This window comes from Dendrobates tinctorius, unplaced genomic scaffold (genome assembly GCF_039654945.1).
Source record: "Dendrobates tinctorius isolate UK_male_01 unplaced genomic scaffold, ASM3965494v1 ptg000046l, whole genome shotgun sequence".
Classification (NCBI taxonomy): domain Eukaryota; kingdom Metazoa; phylum Chordata; class Amphibia; order Anura; family Dendrobatidae; genus Dendrobates; species Dendrobates tinctorius.
The window spans coordinates 52,663,387-52,678,535 of record NW_027361714.1 but is presented as its reverse complement, the minus strand read 5'-3'; the positions used below and the strand labels follow the sequence as shown (position 1 = coordinate 52,678,535).

General features: G+C 44.2%; 1 pseudogene; it reads right to left on the bottom strand.

The window, feature by feature from the left end:
* Positions 1–4,407: 4,407 nt before the first annotated feature.
* LOC141089654 (NADH dehydrogenase [ubiquinone] 1 beta subcomplex subunit 5, mitochondrial pseudogene) lies at positions 4,408–12,805 on the bottom strand (annotated as a pseudogene).
* Positions 12,806–15,149: the final 2,344 nt, after the last annotated feature.

Below are 15,149 nucleotides of genomic sequence, written 5' to 3'. Positions count from 1 at the left end.
GGTCCATTGAAGACCACTGTAAGTTTAACATATTGGAACAGGAGGCAATTGTAACTTGAGTCTCTGTAGTTGTCCATGCATCGCTGTATTTTGGACACTATATGTTGCAAGATGGCACAAAAGTGTTGAGAGAACAGAGTGCAAAATACCATAGAGTGATACCCTAATGAAGGATAAAATACACAACGCCAGCAAAAAAACATGATATGAGCCGCTGTTGCTCTGTGGCTTGGGGACAAAATCTTCCAGGATATTGTAATTGCCCGAAATGGTCAAAGCATGAATATTGGGCTGCATTTGCTGAAATAAAGATCCTATTGACAATATAATGAATATACGGTTTTCATTTCACAATGCATTTGAATGCCAGACTGGAGTCTTTTTTAAGTGTAAAAAACTATTGTTTGTGCATCTTCTCTTCTGGTCATATGTTGCAAGATGTTGGTGTAGACTGTAGGACTACCTGTAATTTATGGTATCTACTATTTTCCCTTTTATTACTGAGCCTTATGTGACTCTGATACTAAATTTAGATGCAGAGCACACATAAGTGAAGCTAAGACCAGTTCCACTGAGTTATGGCCTTCATCTCAAAAGAAAATCATAACATTGTGAAATCTTTCATTCTTTCCACTGAAGAGAAATCACTTTCGGGGAGAACATATAAATTAGTCCAAGCAAGGAATCTCTGGATTACATCTATATGTTATGTACAGAGTGTGATGCTTTCTCCGGCATTATTTTGTATAAATAAATATATGAATATTGATGCTGTGATATATTAGAAATGACTTGACATGTTTAGGGTTCAATTTTTTCTCGTTTAATCATTTGATGTTTTATCAAGCAATTTGAAGCAAATCTGTATTCATGAAAGATTATGTAATGTGAATATTTTCTCATCTGTGCTGCACTGGCAGTTTAAAGAGATGAAGGAAGAGAATTTAAAGTGAACCCGTCAGTAGGATCAAGGGCTGATTGTATTTAACGATTATAATATATTTTGCTGTAAGATTAAAAAGGATATCCAGGTCAGCAGTACTGATGAGAGTCATCAATATCACATTGATGAAGGTCTGATCTTTGGCATAAACACCAGACAGCTACTAGCAAGTTATGCTGCAGCCAGAAGGGTTCAATATATGGAACATCTGTTGAAGTGAATGAGCGTGAAACTGCTGTACTTGAGAATGGTCACTACACAAAGAACAAAATTGTGGCTTTGAAGGGACCTAATAACAGGTAATCATTGAGGGTGAAATAACAAAGTTGTCCATTCCTGGTGCTGCACCATGCCAATTATTAAATTGTTTAATGACACACCATTAGAATTCGATTCCACTCACCAGTTCCAGCAGTCATGTGCCAACTAGAATCTCCATTTGAACCTTGCAATCCTCATAGACACTTGTGAGCATGAAGCGGGCTCAGCGTGTGAGCATCAACGACTGGGACACAACATATGACGTAAGTTTACGGCTTATGGCATGAAGGGATTAATAGAGATAAATGTAAGATCCTGCATTTAGATCAAATAAATAAAATATACAATTATGTGCAAAACGGTAAAACATTGGGTAAAGCTGTCACTGAAACAGACGGATGGATAGCAAACTCAACTTTAGTGACCAGTGCCAGGCAACTACTGCCAAGTCAAATAAAACCATGGGATGAATTAAAAAAGATATAGCTGCTCATGACAAGAACATAATTTTACCTCTACACAAGTCACTAGTGTGGCCACACTTAGAATGTGGTGCACAATTTTGATCTCCAGTGTATAAGGCCGGTTTCACATTTGCGCTTTATAGCGCTGCGCACGGCCACCGCTAAGCCCCGCCCCCTGCCGGCTCCCTGCCCGCCCCATCTGGTCATTGCCGCCAACTAGCGCACATGGGCGCTTGCGATATGCGCACCCTATCTTTAGCATAGGGTGTGTAGATCGTGCACTGGCCGTGCGCTAGCAGGATTTTGCCGTGCGCTGCGCATTTTTGAAGGTGCGCCCGTGTGCGCCGAACGCAGCATGTTGCATTTCGGTGCACACGGCGCACCTTCAAAAGTGCGCAGCCCACGGCGAAATCCTGCTAGCGCACGGCCAGCGCACGATCTGCGCACCCTATGCTAAAGATAGGGTGTGCAGATCGCAAGCGCCCATGTACGCTAGTAGGCGGCGATGACCGGATGGGGCGGGCAGGGAGCCGGCGGGGGGGGCTTAGCGACGGCCGTGTGCAGGCCGTCGCAGCGCTATAAAGCGCAAATGTGAAACCGGCCTTAGACGCATATGCTAAACTAGAGCGGGTGCAGAGAAGAATGACCAATGTTATTAAAGAAATCAGTGAACAGTAATACCAAGACAGATTAGAAAACTTGGAATTATTCTGTTTAGAAAAACAAAGGTTTAGGGGTAATTTTATTACAGTGTAGCAATGTTAAGGGGGCATCCTCTATGTCTAAAGGAAAGAAAGTTTCATGGTTATCACTACAGAACTTTTCAAGGTTCGATTGGGTTCGGATTCGGCGAAGGGACCGATGTGCGCCAAACGGTTCGCCGAACATATATGAACCTTATTGAATTCAGTGGAAGGCAAAATTAAATGCATAGATAACACCTTCAAGGGGGGCAAAAATCTGCCCAAAAAGCTCAAATTAAGGGCAGACACCATGAAAAGTGGCATCAATTGACCCACAATATACATTTTATAATGGCATAGCAGTTAGGCATGGGCCATGCATGAGACATGGTCTGAGCCAGAATTTACAGCTTGGAAGTGAAGTTTTATTGAGGACCTGGTGGTTAAGGGAGTGGTGTAAGCCTTATCTATGAGACTTGATACCTCATGCAACACCTCCAATTGTTTTACATTTTTTATTCCAGCCACACTCAGATGACACAGACATCAGTTTCATACAGCACTATTGGTAGAAAAGTTAAGGAAAGTAACACAGGCTGTTGACCAATTCACCCACAGTAGAAACTTTTATAATGGCACAGAAGCAGTCAGCCATGGGCCATGAGGTTTCAGGGTCTGGCCCAGCATTTACAGCTTGAAATTGTAGTTGTAATGAGGACCTGGTGTTTAAGGGAACAGTGTAAGCCTTCTTAGCTGAGAGACCTGATACCTCATGCAAAACCTTCAATTTTTTTTTTTTATTTCAACCACATTTATATGGCACAATCATCAGTTTCATACAGTACTATTGGTGGAAAAAAGAAAGGATAGTAACATAGGTAGATGACTAAAAGTAAGTGCAGGCCTGCCGATCTGGGAGCCAAACTGCAACCAGGAACACACATGAAGGAGACCCAGCTTGGGGTAAAAATATTTCTCCAAATTACAGGCAGACAACAGGAAACGTGGCATCAATTTGCCTACAGTAGAAATTTGATAATGGCACAGCAGAAGTCAGTCATGTGCCATGAATGAGGTATCAGGGTCTGGGCCAGCATTTAGAGATTTGAATTGAAGTTTCAGTTAAGACGTGGTGTCTAAGGTAGTGGTGTAAGCCTTCTAATCTGGGAGCCCTGATATCTCGTGTAACACGTTTTTTTCCCAGCCACACTCAGATGGCACAAACATCAGTTTCATACAGTACAAAAATGTAAGGAAAATAACACAGGTAGTTTACTGAAAGTGAGTGCAGGCCTGCCTGTATGTGAGTCTTACTTACACAGGCAGCACACCAGATGGAGATCCAACCTGGAGTCTCAATATTTCAGAAAAATAATTGTCACACACCACTAAAGTAGCATCAATAGACCTCTGACACACCTTCTACTACAGGTAACCCAAGAGATGGAGACTCAACTTGGAGTCTCCACAATTCAAAAACAAAATTGTTACACACCACTAAAGTGGCATCAATTTCCACAGAGTAGAAACCGTATAATAGGTCTCTGACACACCTTCTTCTTCAGGCACCCCATCAGATGGAGACCCAACTTTGAGCCTCCACATTTCAAAAAATAATTGCCACACACCACTAAAGTGGCATAAATTTGCACAGAGTAGTAACAGTATAATTGGTCTCTGAAACATCTTCCACCACAGGTAACCAACCAGATGGAGACCAAATATGGAGTCTACACATTTAAAAAAATTGGTTGTAACAGCAGCAGTAACAACAGCAGGCACAGAAGACACCACAAAGATGGCACTGACTGCAATAATGCGAGATCAATACATGACACTAAAAACAACACCATCGCCTTGTCTAACTAGTCTGAGACTGGGGTGCAAAAGTCACTTTCAGGGGACAGCCGGATACGCTTATCCATTAGGACACCACCAGCAGCGCCGAAGACATGTTCTGAGAGAATGCTGGCTGCAAAGCAAGACAAAACCTCCAAGGCATGACTGGCAAGCTCTGGCCACTCTTCCATTTTACAACAGTGAGCAGTCAGGAGCACTAGCAATCAGGGAAAGCCTTAGGGGTATCATCGATAAGGGTCTTGTCGGAAACTGATAATATGGACCATGTCTGTTATGTCTCGTAGAGCGGCGTTCTGCAGTCTCATACAGCCTGAGCAAACGTTTCTCATTTTCAGCATGAATGAAACACAAATGTTGTTCATATGCTGCCTGATAATCTTTATATACTTGGTGGACAAGAAAACGGGTAATCGGATGCCCGTGGTATTCTCATGGTTCAGGAACATAATCCTCTGGAGTTTCTACTAATTCTGCAGGTCCAATAAAAATGATGATGAGCGCAATGGCTATTCCTGCAGGTATGGCTGTCAGCAACGTATAAAATTTCCATAACTTGAGAAATCTTTTGTCATAGTATGTATACGGTGTTACTACAAACAACTACTACGGATGTAGAGGTCCTTCACATGTGCTCACACTCAGGCGTGATTTGCACCACGTCCGGACTGCGTTGGCACAGACCATGCAAAAGGACATACTGCACCAGGACTTGTCGCTGCTACCACAGCCACTGCAAGATGTGTAGAGTGGAATTTCACTGTTTAAGAACATTGCTAATCCAATGGTTAACAAGTAGGCCAAAAAATCTCTGTAGCTAAGCAAGTCGATGAACTGAGGGGTGTGATTGACGAAAGTGAGCACATAGCGACCATGCTTTCTGAAGCAGTGCAACAAGGCCAGTATAGGGGTGGAAAAATTGCTGTACCACCAGGTTGAGGATGTGAGCCATATAAGGCACATGTGTGAGGTTGCCAAGGTGCAGGGTCACCACCAGGTTTGCACCGTTATTGCACTCGGCCTTCCCTAGCTTCAGGTTTAGTGGAAAAGGCCATTGCTCTAACTCTTGAGCTGTGTGACTGCAATCTCCACGACATATTAATTTAAACACTTCCTGATTGCGGTGAGCCATGGCAGCACACTATGTAGGTGAGAGAGATTCTATCTGCACTGTTGAAATGTGTGTCTGATTAAGGCTACTTTCACACATCAGGTTTTCGGCGTCAGGGGCGATACGGCGTCGTGCCGGAGCGCCGGATCTGGCAAATAGTTCGTAAAACCGGATGTGACGGATCCGTTTTTCTGCTGGATCCGTCTTGTTCTTGACAGACAAAACCGGATCCGTCTCATCCGGTTCATCCGGTTTTTGTTCCGTTTTTCGACGGATTACGCCGGATCCGGTTTTTAAAATCGCCCCTTGTGGCCTTCCGAACGGGATTGGCTACTGAAAAACTATATATAGCGTGTTCCTACAGCCCTTCTTTGACAGGTTGTAGAGGAGAAAGTGCAGGTTGGAGAGAAGAGCAAGTTACTGGCGAAGATAGATGTTGTGATTGGAAATATTTTGAAGAATTTGGCGGATTTTACAGCGGAGGCGAATCGTTTGAGGGTGATTGTTCTGGAGAAGGAGAGAGAGAGACAGCAGCGCATCAGGCATCGTAGACGACGTTTGTGGATCCACCCCATCACAGCCAAGAGAATGACACGTGGGGTCTATTCTACACACTGCATGGACCTTAGACGAAACCCGGATAAATTTTTTGGATATGTTAGGATGAAAATGGAGAATTTTGATTACTTGGTGGAGCGCATTGCACACCTCATAAGAAAAGCGGACACCTATTGCCGCTTCTCTGTTTCACCCGCAGAGCGTCTGATGGTGACTTTAAGGTAAGCCACATTTATTGGATGTGCTCGCATCAGAGCACACTTTCACTGCAATCTTGTTGGTGGTAGTTTGTATCTCCAAGTGTTATAGCTGAGTTTTGGTATGTAATGCTGTGATTTTAAACTAATTGATTGTTTTTTAATTCCCCACAGATTTCTTGCAACTGGAGAATCCCTTTCGTCACTGAATTTCCAGTACAGACTCGGGATTTCCACCATATCTGGAATAGTGAAGTACACATGCCGTGCACTGTGGGACTCCTTAGCTGAAGAGTTTTTACCAGAGCCCACAACAGAGAGGTGGATTGAAATTTCAGAAAAGCTTCAACAGATATGTCAGTTTCCGAACTGCTTGGGCGCTGTGGACGGGAAACATATCCGCATTGTAAAGCCAGCCGGATCGGGATCGGAATATTTCAATTACAAGAAATATTTTTCAATTGTCCTCATGGCCATCGCTGACACGGAATACAAATTTATTGCTGTTGATATTGGGGCCTATGGCCGCTCCAATGACTCTCAAGTTTTCAAACTGTCTGCCATGGGGCGTAAACTGTATGGAAACACCTTCCAGTTCCCACTCCCTAGACCGCTGCCGCAAACATCTGGCCCACCTATGCCATTTGTCTGTGTAGGGGATGAAGCCTTCCAGCTGTCAGAACACCTTTTGAAACCGTACGGTAGCAGAGGATTGTCAAGAACAAAACGCATTTTTAATTACCGCCTCACAAGAGCAAGAAGAATGGTTGAATGTACCTTTGGTATTCTGACAGCCAAATGGCGGGTCCTATTGACTGCGATCAACCTCCAGACAGAAACTGTGGACGAGGTCATCAAAGCTTGCGTGGTACTCCACAATTTTGTTATCTGCAAGGAACCCATTTCCATTGAGGACACCTCTGAAGAAACCACCTTGCAAGATTACCATGACATTACCACTAGAAGTTCTGTGACGGTTTCAGTAATGAGGGACAATTTTGCACTATACTTTATGTCACCTCAAGGCAGAGTACACTGGCAGGATGACAGAGTGTGAAAGATTTGTGCCCTAACCAAACTTGTGTACCTTCTGTACCAACAGTATATACCTTTGCCAACCAAAGTTGGCTATCTTGTCATGGTCTCTATTTTTAGCTTTAGGCCACAGGTGTGTACCTGGTTGTGTTTTATGCAAAGTATTTCACCTTGTAACAAAAGTTGTGTACATTGTTAGGAAATCACCAACAATAAATACAACTTTTTAGGTGAAATACTTTGCTTCAAACACAACCAGGAACACAACTGTGGCAAAAAGCTAAAATTTACCCACAGTTATATACCTGGTTTTGAATACCTTTTTACCTTTGAAATACCCTGTATTTAACCTTTTTTTTAAACATAGTTCGCCGCAGAAATGACAGACAACCATTGTGAAACGATAATTTAACTTTTATTTAAAATATTTTTTTTTTGTAAAATGTTTTTAATGTGCAAAAAACTTTTTTAATAAAGGTTTTAAAACCAATAGGCATTTTTATTAAAAAACACATTATAAATCTGTGTAGTGTGGGGTGGAAATACTGCTGGAGGGGCTGCGGGACACTTTGACACTGGGAGTGTGGAGAGAGGACTGGGATCGTGGTGGGGAAGGAACAGTTAGAGGTGAAGGTGTGGAAAAAGCTACAGAATGGGTGGACATGTGGGAGGCAGAAGAGGTGGTGGGCGGTGGAGTGGAGGGTTGGGCAGGGACTGTAGGAGCAGATGATGTTGATGGCAAGTTGTATGGGGAAGGAGTTTGGTACGGGGAAGGAGTTTGGTACGGGGCAGGTTGCTGGAAGTGGGGAGATGTCTGCTACTGGGGAGGTTGCTGGTACTGGGGAGGTTGCTGGTACTGGGGAGGTGGCTGGTGCTGGGGAGGTGGATGGTATGTAATAGGAAGGGGAGGATGGAAAGTGGCTGGAGGGGGTGCAGGTGGAGGAACTACTGGGGTGGGAGGAGGAGGTTGGGAGGTAACGTGCTGGAGAGCACCGTGGCATGAATGCATTACATGCATCTGCTGGGTAGGAGAGAGCGTTTCCATGCGCTCCACAACAGACCTGAAAAAGGTGTGGTTTGGCGAAGATCTTGCTTCTGAATGTATGGTTTGCAGAAGTGTCTTCACCTCCAGAATGCTGGAGTTGATCTGCTGAAAGCCTGCGGAGATTTGCTCTGACAAGACTTTTAGACAGTTCTGGAAAGATGCATTCAGATGCAAGAACTCTGGCGCATAAGTCTTTTCCTGACCCCTTTGCCGCTGTCGCCCAGTACCCGCAGGTGTACTAGAGGTGGCAGGGGCAGAAGGGTGGGGTAAAGGGAAAGCGATCTCCTCACCAGCAGCTTCATGTAATGTAGGCGGCCACGATGCTCCTGTGCTGGTGGATGGGACAGATGGGTCGAATGTGTGGGAAGGCTGGGAAGGTGCAGATGTACCGGGGTGGTCGAAGTGTCCCTCGGTGCCGGTCTCCTCAGGGATCGCCTCAGAAGGGTCCAATCGTGCAGGCTCCCGAGTGCTGCTCACCGTGCTGTGGAATAAAGAGAAAAAAAAAACAATTAAAATAGTGACATGGTATGGCCCTGGCTGAAAAAAAATTGTTACATCTAAACATTTTTTTTAAATGTGGTGTGTAATATTTACCTTCTGGTGACCATTGTTTCCCGGAGGAACGACAGGGCTTGTGCGTACTTGTACTTGCTCCTGCGTCCTCCAGATCCACTCGGGGCCCGCATCTCTTTATTGAACTCCTTCTTGAAACGATCCCTCACAGACCGCCACCGCTTCACAATTCTGTCGCCTGAAACGAGAAAGGAGTGGTTAGTATACAACATCAGTGTTTCCCCAACTCCAGTCCTCATGGTCCCCAGGGGTCATGTTTTCAGGATTTCCATAGTAAATGGAAATCCTGAACACATGATCCGTGGGGACCACGAGGACAGGAGTTCGGGAAACACTGGTTTACATCAAGCAACCGGTACTGTATATACTTACGCTCTTTAATCTGGGCCCGAGCATCGAGGTCCTCCCAGCGGTCCACAAGGAGCGAACAGATTTCCTCCCAGAGTCGTCGGGTAACGATCAGGTCAGCATGGCGGCGGTCAGCCATATTCCATAGCGGCTCCCTTTCTCTGACGAGATCGATGAGGTGGTCCACATCAATCCCTCCATCCTCACCGTCAGAGTCGGGAGCATGCTGTGAAGGCTGTTAAAGAAAAAGACAAAAATAACATAATTAGCCTCCACAAAAGAAATGAAATAAAAAGTGCAAAAAAAAAAAAAAAAATACTATACTTACACGCTGGTGACCGCCGCATCGCTGTCGCCGACGACCCTGGGAGGCACTGCGAGGACCTCTTGGCCGAGCACCAGATTGGGAAGACTAAAGAAGAAAAGAAAAAATTTTATGTCTTTGGATGTAGGCATTTGTTTGCTGTGTGTGGTCTGCAGAACATTGTTTTCTATGTGTTGTGTGTAGTGTGATGTTGTGTTTCTGCGTTTGATGCAAAAAACTTACCAATTGTGAGCCCACTCCAGGTGTCTGTCCACCCCTTCCTTCTTCTTCTGGGAGCTCCTCTTCATCTTGTGATTCCTGTTTTGAAATAAAAGGCAATGAATAGACATATATTACAGAGATGATGGATTTTGGAAATAAAAACTTACCGTCAAACGCTGACGATGCGAGGGAGGGCTCCCAGAAGAAGATGTGCTGTCTTCCTGCTGGCCAGACTCCATGCCTGTGGGTGGTGTTACTGCTGCTGCCAGTGCTGCCACTGTTGCTGCTGCTGCATCTCTTGGGCGGCTGTTGAATAAAGAGAAACAAAGGGCCAATGAATATCTTGATATTCCATGGCCCTAGTTTGGAGGAATGGGGGATTTGATAATTACCATCTCTCATCTGCTGCTGGACTCCCCTCCCGTTGTTCAGCATGCTGCTCCATTTGGGGTGGTGGTGGTGCTGATGGTGCTGCTGCAGTGGTCTCCTGCCTTCTCCTGCACCTGGTTCCTGTCTTGGGTGGCATGTTGGGTGTGGCTGAGGGTCCCACTGTCATGCTTTTATATATGTGACTTGTGGGCAGAGCTAGTGAGCATGCTCAGACCAAAAAAAATGGATCCGGCGCATTGCGGCGCTCATAGGCTTTCATTGTGTGAAAAAGCCGGACACGCCGGATTCGGCGTGTCCGGCTTCTTCGCCGGAGACAAAAAACGTTACAGTAGCCGTTTTTTCCAGACGCCGGATCGCGACACATTGCCGGATCCGGCGAAAACCAGATGAAACGCATGGCCATCCGGCTCGATCCGGCTCTAATGCAAGTCAATGGGGAGGAAACCGGATCCGGCATTGCATTTCGCCGGATCCGGTTTTTGTCAAAAGTGCCGGATCGCGCCTGACGGCGAAAACCTGATGTGTGAAAGAGGCCTAAGGGAGCACAGATGGAGGCCTTAGTGGAGGTAGAGGAGGCGGGGGAGGCATAAGCAGTGGAGGAAGTGTTAGATACAGAGGTTTGTCCCACAAGCCTTGGTGATTCCAAGACTTGTGGAGCAACCTCTTGACTGCCTGCCACCACAACCATCATAGTCACACAGTGCCCAGTTAGCGAGATGTAACGCCCCTGCCCATGTTTGCTTGTCCAGGCGTCAGTGGTGAAATGCAGCCTTGCAGACATATTTTTTCAGTGAAAGGGTGATGTTGTCAGCAACTTGCTGGTGTAACACAGGCACAGCTTTCTTTGAGAAGTAATGGCAACTGGGCAACTGGTACTGGGAGACTGCAAAAGGCAGCATTTCCATGGCCAACAGATTGGAGATGGTGAGTTCAAGCTTTGCCATGTGTAGGAGGAAACATTCTTTTACGTGACCACAACTGCAGGACCAGGGCTGACTGCTGTGCTAAGAGAGGGCAGACTATGGAGAACAAAACAAACTGCTGGATTGTGAGTTAGGTGCAGGCAGAGATGTTATGGTGGAAAAAGAAAGATGTGTTGTCCTAGGTGACACAAAAGATGCAGTTATGTCTACTTCCATAACAGCTGGTTGGCTCTCACTCACCCCAACTGTGGTGGGTAAACAATTGAAGTTTCTGCAGCTGGAGAACTGTGTGAGAAGACTTGGAATGGTGATGGAGGAGGAAGAAGCAGCAGATGGAGTTGATGGGATGGCCGGTGGTTGGCGAGGTCCACTTGTCCGCATTTTAGCACAGTGAGATTCCCAAACTTAGGCATGCTAATTATGTATGTGCTGGTTGATGCATGTAGTTGCTTAATTATTGCAATTTTTTACACTATTGAGTTTTTCTTTACAAATTTGAAATATAACATGTGTTGGATCATCCTTTGAGATCTCAAAAAATGCCCATGATAGGCATCCCTTGCCGCTCCAGTGAGCAGCATACTAGCTCTCGGTGCTGGTCAAAGCAAGACTTAATAATAATAATAATAATAATAATTTTATTTCTATAGCGCCAACATATTCTGCAGCACTTTACATTTTAGAGGGGATTTGTACAAACAATAGACATTACAGTATAACAGTAGACACATAGATCAAAACAGATACCAAGAGGAATGAAGGACCTGCTTGCAAGGTTACAATCTATGAGGAAAAGGGGAGACACCGAAGGTAGATGGCAACAATTGCTTTAGCTTTTCGGACCAGCCAAAGAGTAAGAAATGGGTGTTCATGTAATGCTGCATGAACCAGTTATCAGCTTAAGTATGTAACAATACAGACACAGAGGGCTATTAAATGCATAAAGCATGTGAGAACATGATGTGAGGAACCTGGATAAGATAAAAAATTTTTGAATGGGCAACACAGGGATAGTTAGGTAAATGTGTTGAGATGGTATGCCAGTCACAACAAATGCATTTTTAAGGCACACTTAAAACTGGATTGGGGATTAACCTTATTAATCTGGATAGTGCATTCCAAAGAATTGGTACAGCACGTGAAAAGTCTTGGAGACGGGAGTGGGAGGTTCTGATTATTGAGGATGCTAACCTTAGGTCATTGGCAGAATGGACAGCATAGGTAGGGTGGCAGACTGAGACGAGGGAGGAGATGTAGGGTGGTGCTGAACTGTGGAGTGTTGTGCCGGTGAGGATAATAAGTTTGTACTGGATTCTGGAGTGGATGAGTAACCAGTGTAATGACTGACACAAGGTAGAGGCATCGGTGTAACTATTAGTGAGGAATATGATCCTGGCTGCAGCATTCAAGACAGATTGGAGAGGGGAGAGTTTGTTAAGAGGTAGACCGATAAGTAGAGAGCTACAATAGTCCAGACGAGAATGATTAAGAGAAACAGTATGTTTTTGCAGAGTCAAAAGTAAGAAAGGGTCGAATTCTAGAAATGTTTTTGAGGTGCAGATAACAAGAGCGAGCCAGTGACATCACTCAGAGTTGGACCTGAAGATGCAGTGCTTCTTGTGGATACATCACTTGATGTCTGAGTGGGATACCACAACGTACCCTCCTCATATTCCTCCTTCTACAACTAATCTGCTGAGCTACTCAGATGCATACCTCTGGGTTCAGACCAAGTGGGATCTACAATCTCATTGTCATATTTTCTGTTCTCACATTCCTCATCCTGAGAGTCACTCTCATCCTCTTTCTGCTCTGAAACCACAGTACAGTCCGTTTGCACCTCTGGTATCTGAATCTCATCAGGATAACCTCCATCCTTGGTTGTTAACATCTTGTGACGAGGGTTCAAAATGACAAAAATTTGGGGCTTCGTTGCAGATGCTTTCCTCCTCTGGATTCTATGATTCTTTGGAGCAGACCTGTGATGCCCATGGAATACAATGTGTAGACAGTTCTTCAGAATGGCCCAACTGAGTATCCCCACAGTCAGTTGGGTGTTTGGAAATTTTTGACCCTGGGTAAGCAAGGGTAATTGGGGTGCCACCTCTGGGGATTGTACTGTGTGTGATGTTAAGGTGGAGGAAGAGACGGTGAGGCTACTTGATGCAGCACTTACTATCCACTGTAGCACATGCTCTTTCTGACCCTAATTTACAAGGCGTACCATTGTGTGGCTGCAAGAGAATGGGAGTTGAGTAGCCCAGCCAGATGTGGTCAGTGGTCTTTGGATAGGACGAGACCGTTTATGTTCAGTTGAACTTTCATTGAAATTAATACCTAACCCACGTACACGTCTAACACCAAGCTTATTCCCCCTTCCATCACAACCTTGCTTTCACCCACTCTTGTTGTAAGTAGCCTTTCCCTCTTGTAACCTGCTGTTTCACAACCTTAAGCCCACAGCTGTCAGTCACCTTTCACGAAATGAAAAATCACTATTTATTTTCTTAGGAAGTGCGCCTGAACAACACTGTTATGCCTAATGATTTTTATCTGATTGGTCCTTGTGGCTGCACCACAATATTAGGCCTATTGATTTTTAAGTTGAAATCTGGTCTTCTGATTTGCCACTGAAACACAGATTTAGCACAAACAATTTGGAATAGATAAATGGTCTCATGGCTGCACCAAAATATTAGGCCTAATGATTTTTAAGTGGAAATCTGGCATTCTGATTTGCCTTTGGAACACAGTTTTATTACAAATAATTTGGAGTAGTTAATTTGGCCTCGTGGCTTCACCACAATATTAGGCCGAACGATTTTCATGTGGAAATTTGGCCTTCTACTTTGCCATTGAAACACAGTTTCAGTACAAACAATTTGGACTACCTAATAGGTCCTGATGGCTGCACCTTTATATTAGGCCTAACAATTTTTAAGTGGAAATTTAGCCTTCTGATTTGCCAGCTTCCCCGCCTATGTACAGATTGAACATGAGAGGAGGACAGGATTCAGTTGAAGCCCAGACTTTCTCTTCATGTTCAATCCGTATGTAGCTGGGAACAGTGACGCCAGCACTGGTTGGACGCCAACCTCACATGTCATAGCCGCACAAGAGTACCAGGGAGAGCGAGTAACGACACCAAGGGAACATCACCTGCATGAGAGGTGAGTATAGGTTTTTCATTTTGTCGAGGCCAAACATTTAATTCAAGAAGGGGTTGTCCTAGTAGAGGACAACCCCTTTAAGGTAGACTAATATTTTTTCAAGACCTTCTAAAAACACTGGCTGCAGTCAGTCAAATGACAATTAATTGGGCTTAACCTTAATCCTTCTTCTGATCAGGTATGATCTACTTTTTCTTTGCTATTTTATTAACTGTTCTAAGGTGCTCCATGCACTATATGTACAGCAACTATTAACTGAGCAATGGTTTAGTCGATCATTTAGCCTGCATCTTTCACTGCCAATTCATCCATGACAGGAGTGTTTGCACTGCTTTGCTCCTTTATTCTCGACAAGTGTACAGCTGCCAGACATCTCACCGAGATAAAAAAAAAAATAAGCAGTCCAAAATTGGTCATGTGAGATCCTTATCTCACATAATATCATCTGTCGGAGGAGACACAGGAGGTTCTCATACACAAGTTGATAGCCGATCCCGATGAAATTTGTGGGTTCAGCCCACATTACGGCAATGTGTATATATCAACTGCCTTAACCTTTCAGAATACTTTTGTCCAAAAAGCCAAAGATATGGTATGAATTCAGTCTGGGATCTTTATGGATGGACATCATCAAGGAAAGTGCAGTACATGAAGTGAATTACACACCTGGCATTAATAGAAGGGAAGCAATTTTTTTCTACCTGCTAATTATGTCAGAATAGCTTACTGAGCTGCAAATTACTTATAGCATAATCACAAACCACAATGTATCTGATAAAAACCTACTTATGATGTCACAGTTGCTTATCTGTCTGAAACTCACTTGTTATATAATAGCTTTTAACATAACTAAAACTTACATGAATAAAAAAATTGTTTACGATGACACAATTGTACCACAGGTCTCCTGACAAGACACACTTAGGGTTTTCAAGCAGATCAGTTGACTCAACATAGTTGTGTTGTCACAATAGTTTACTTGACTGAAATTCACATGTGATATTACAGTATGTTAGATAATCGTTGATAAATGCAATACATCATCGCTGTATCTACTGTTAGGGA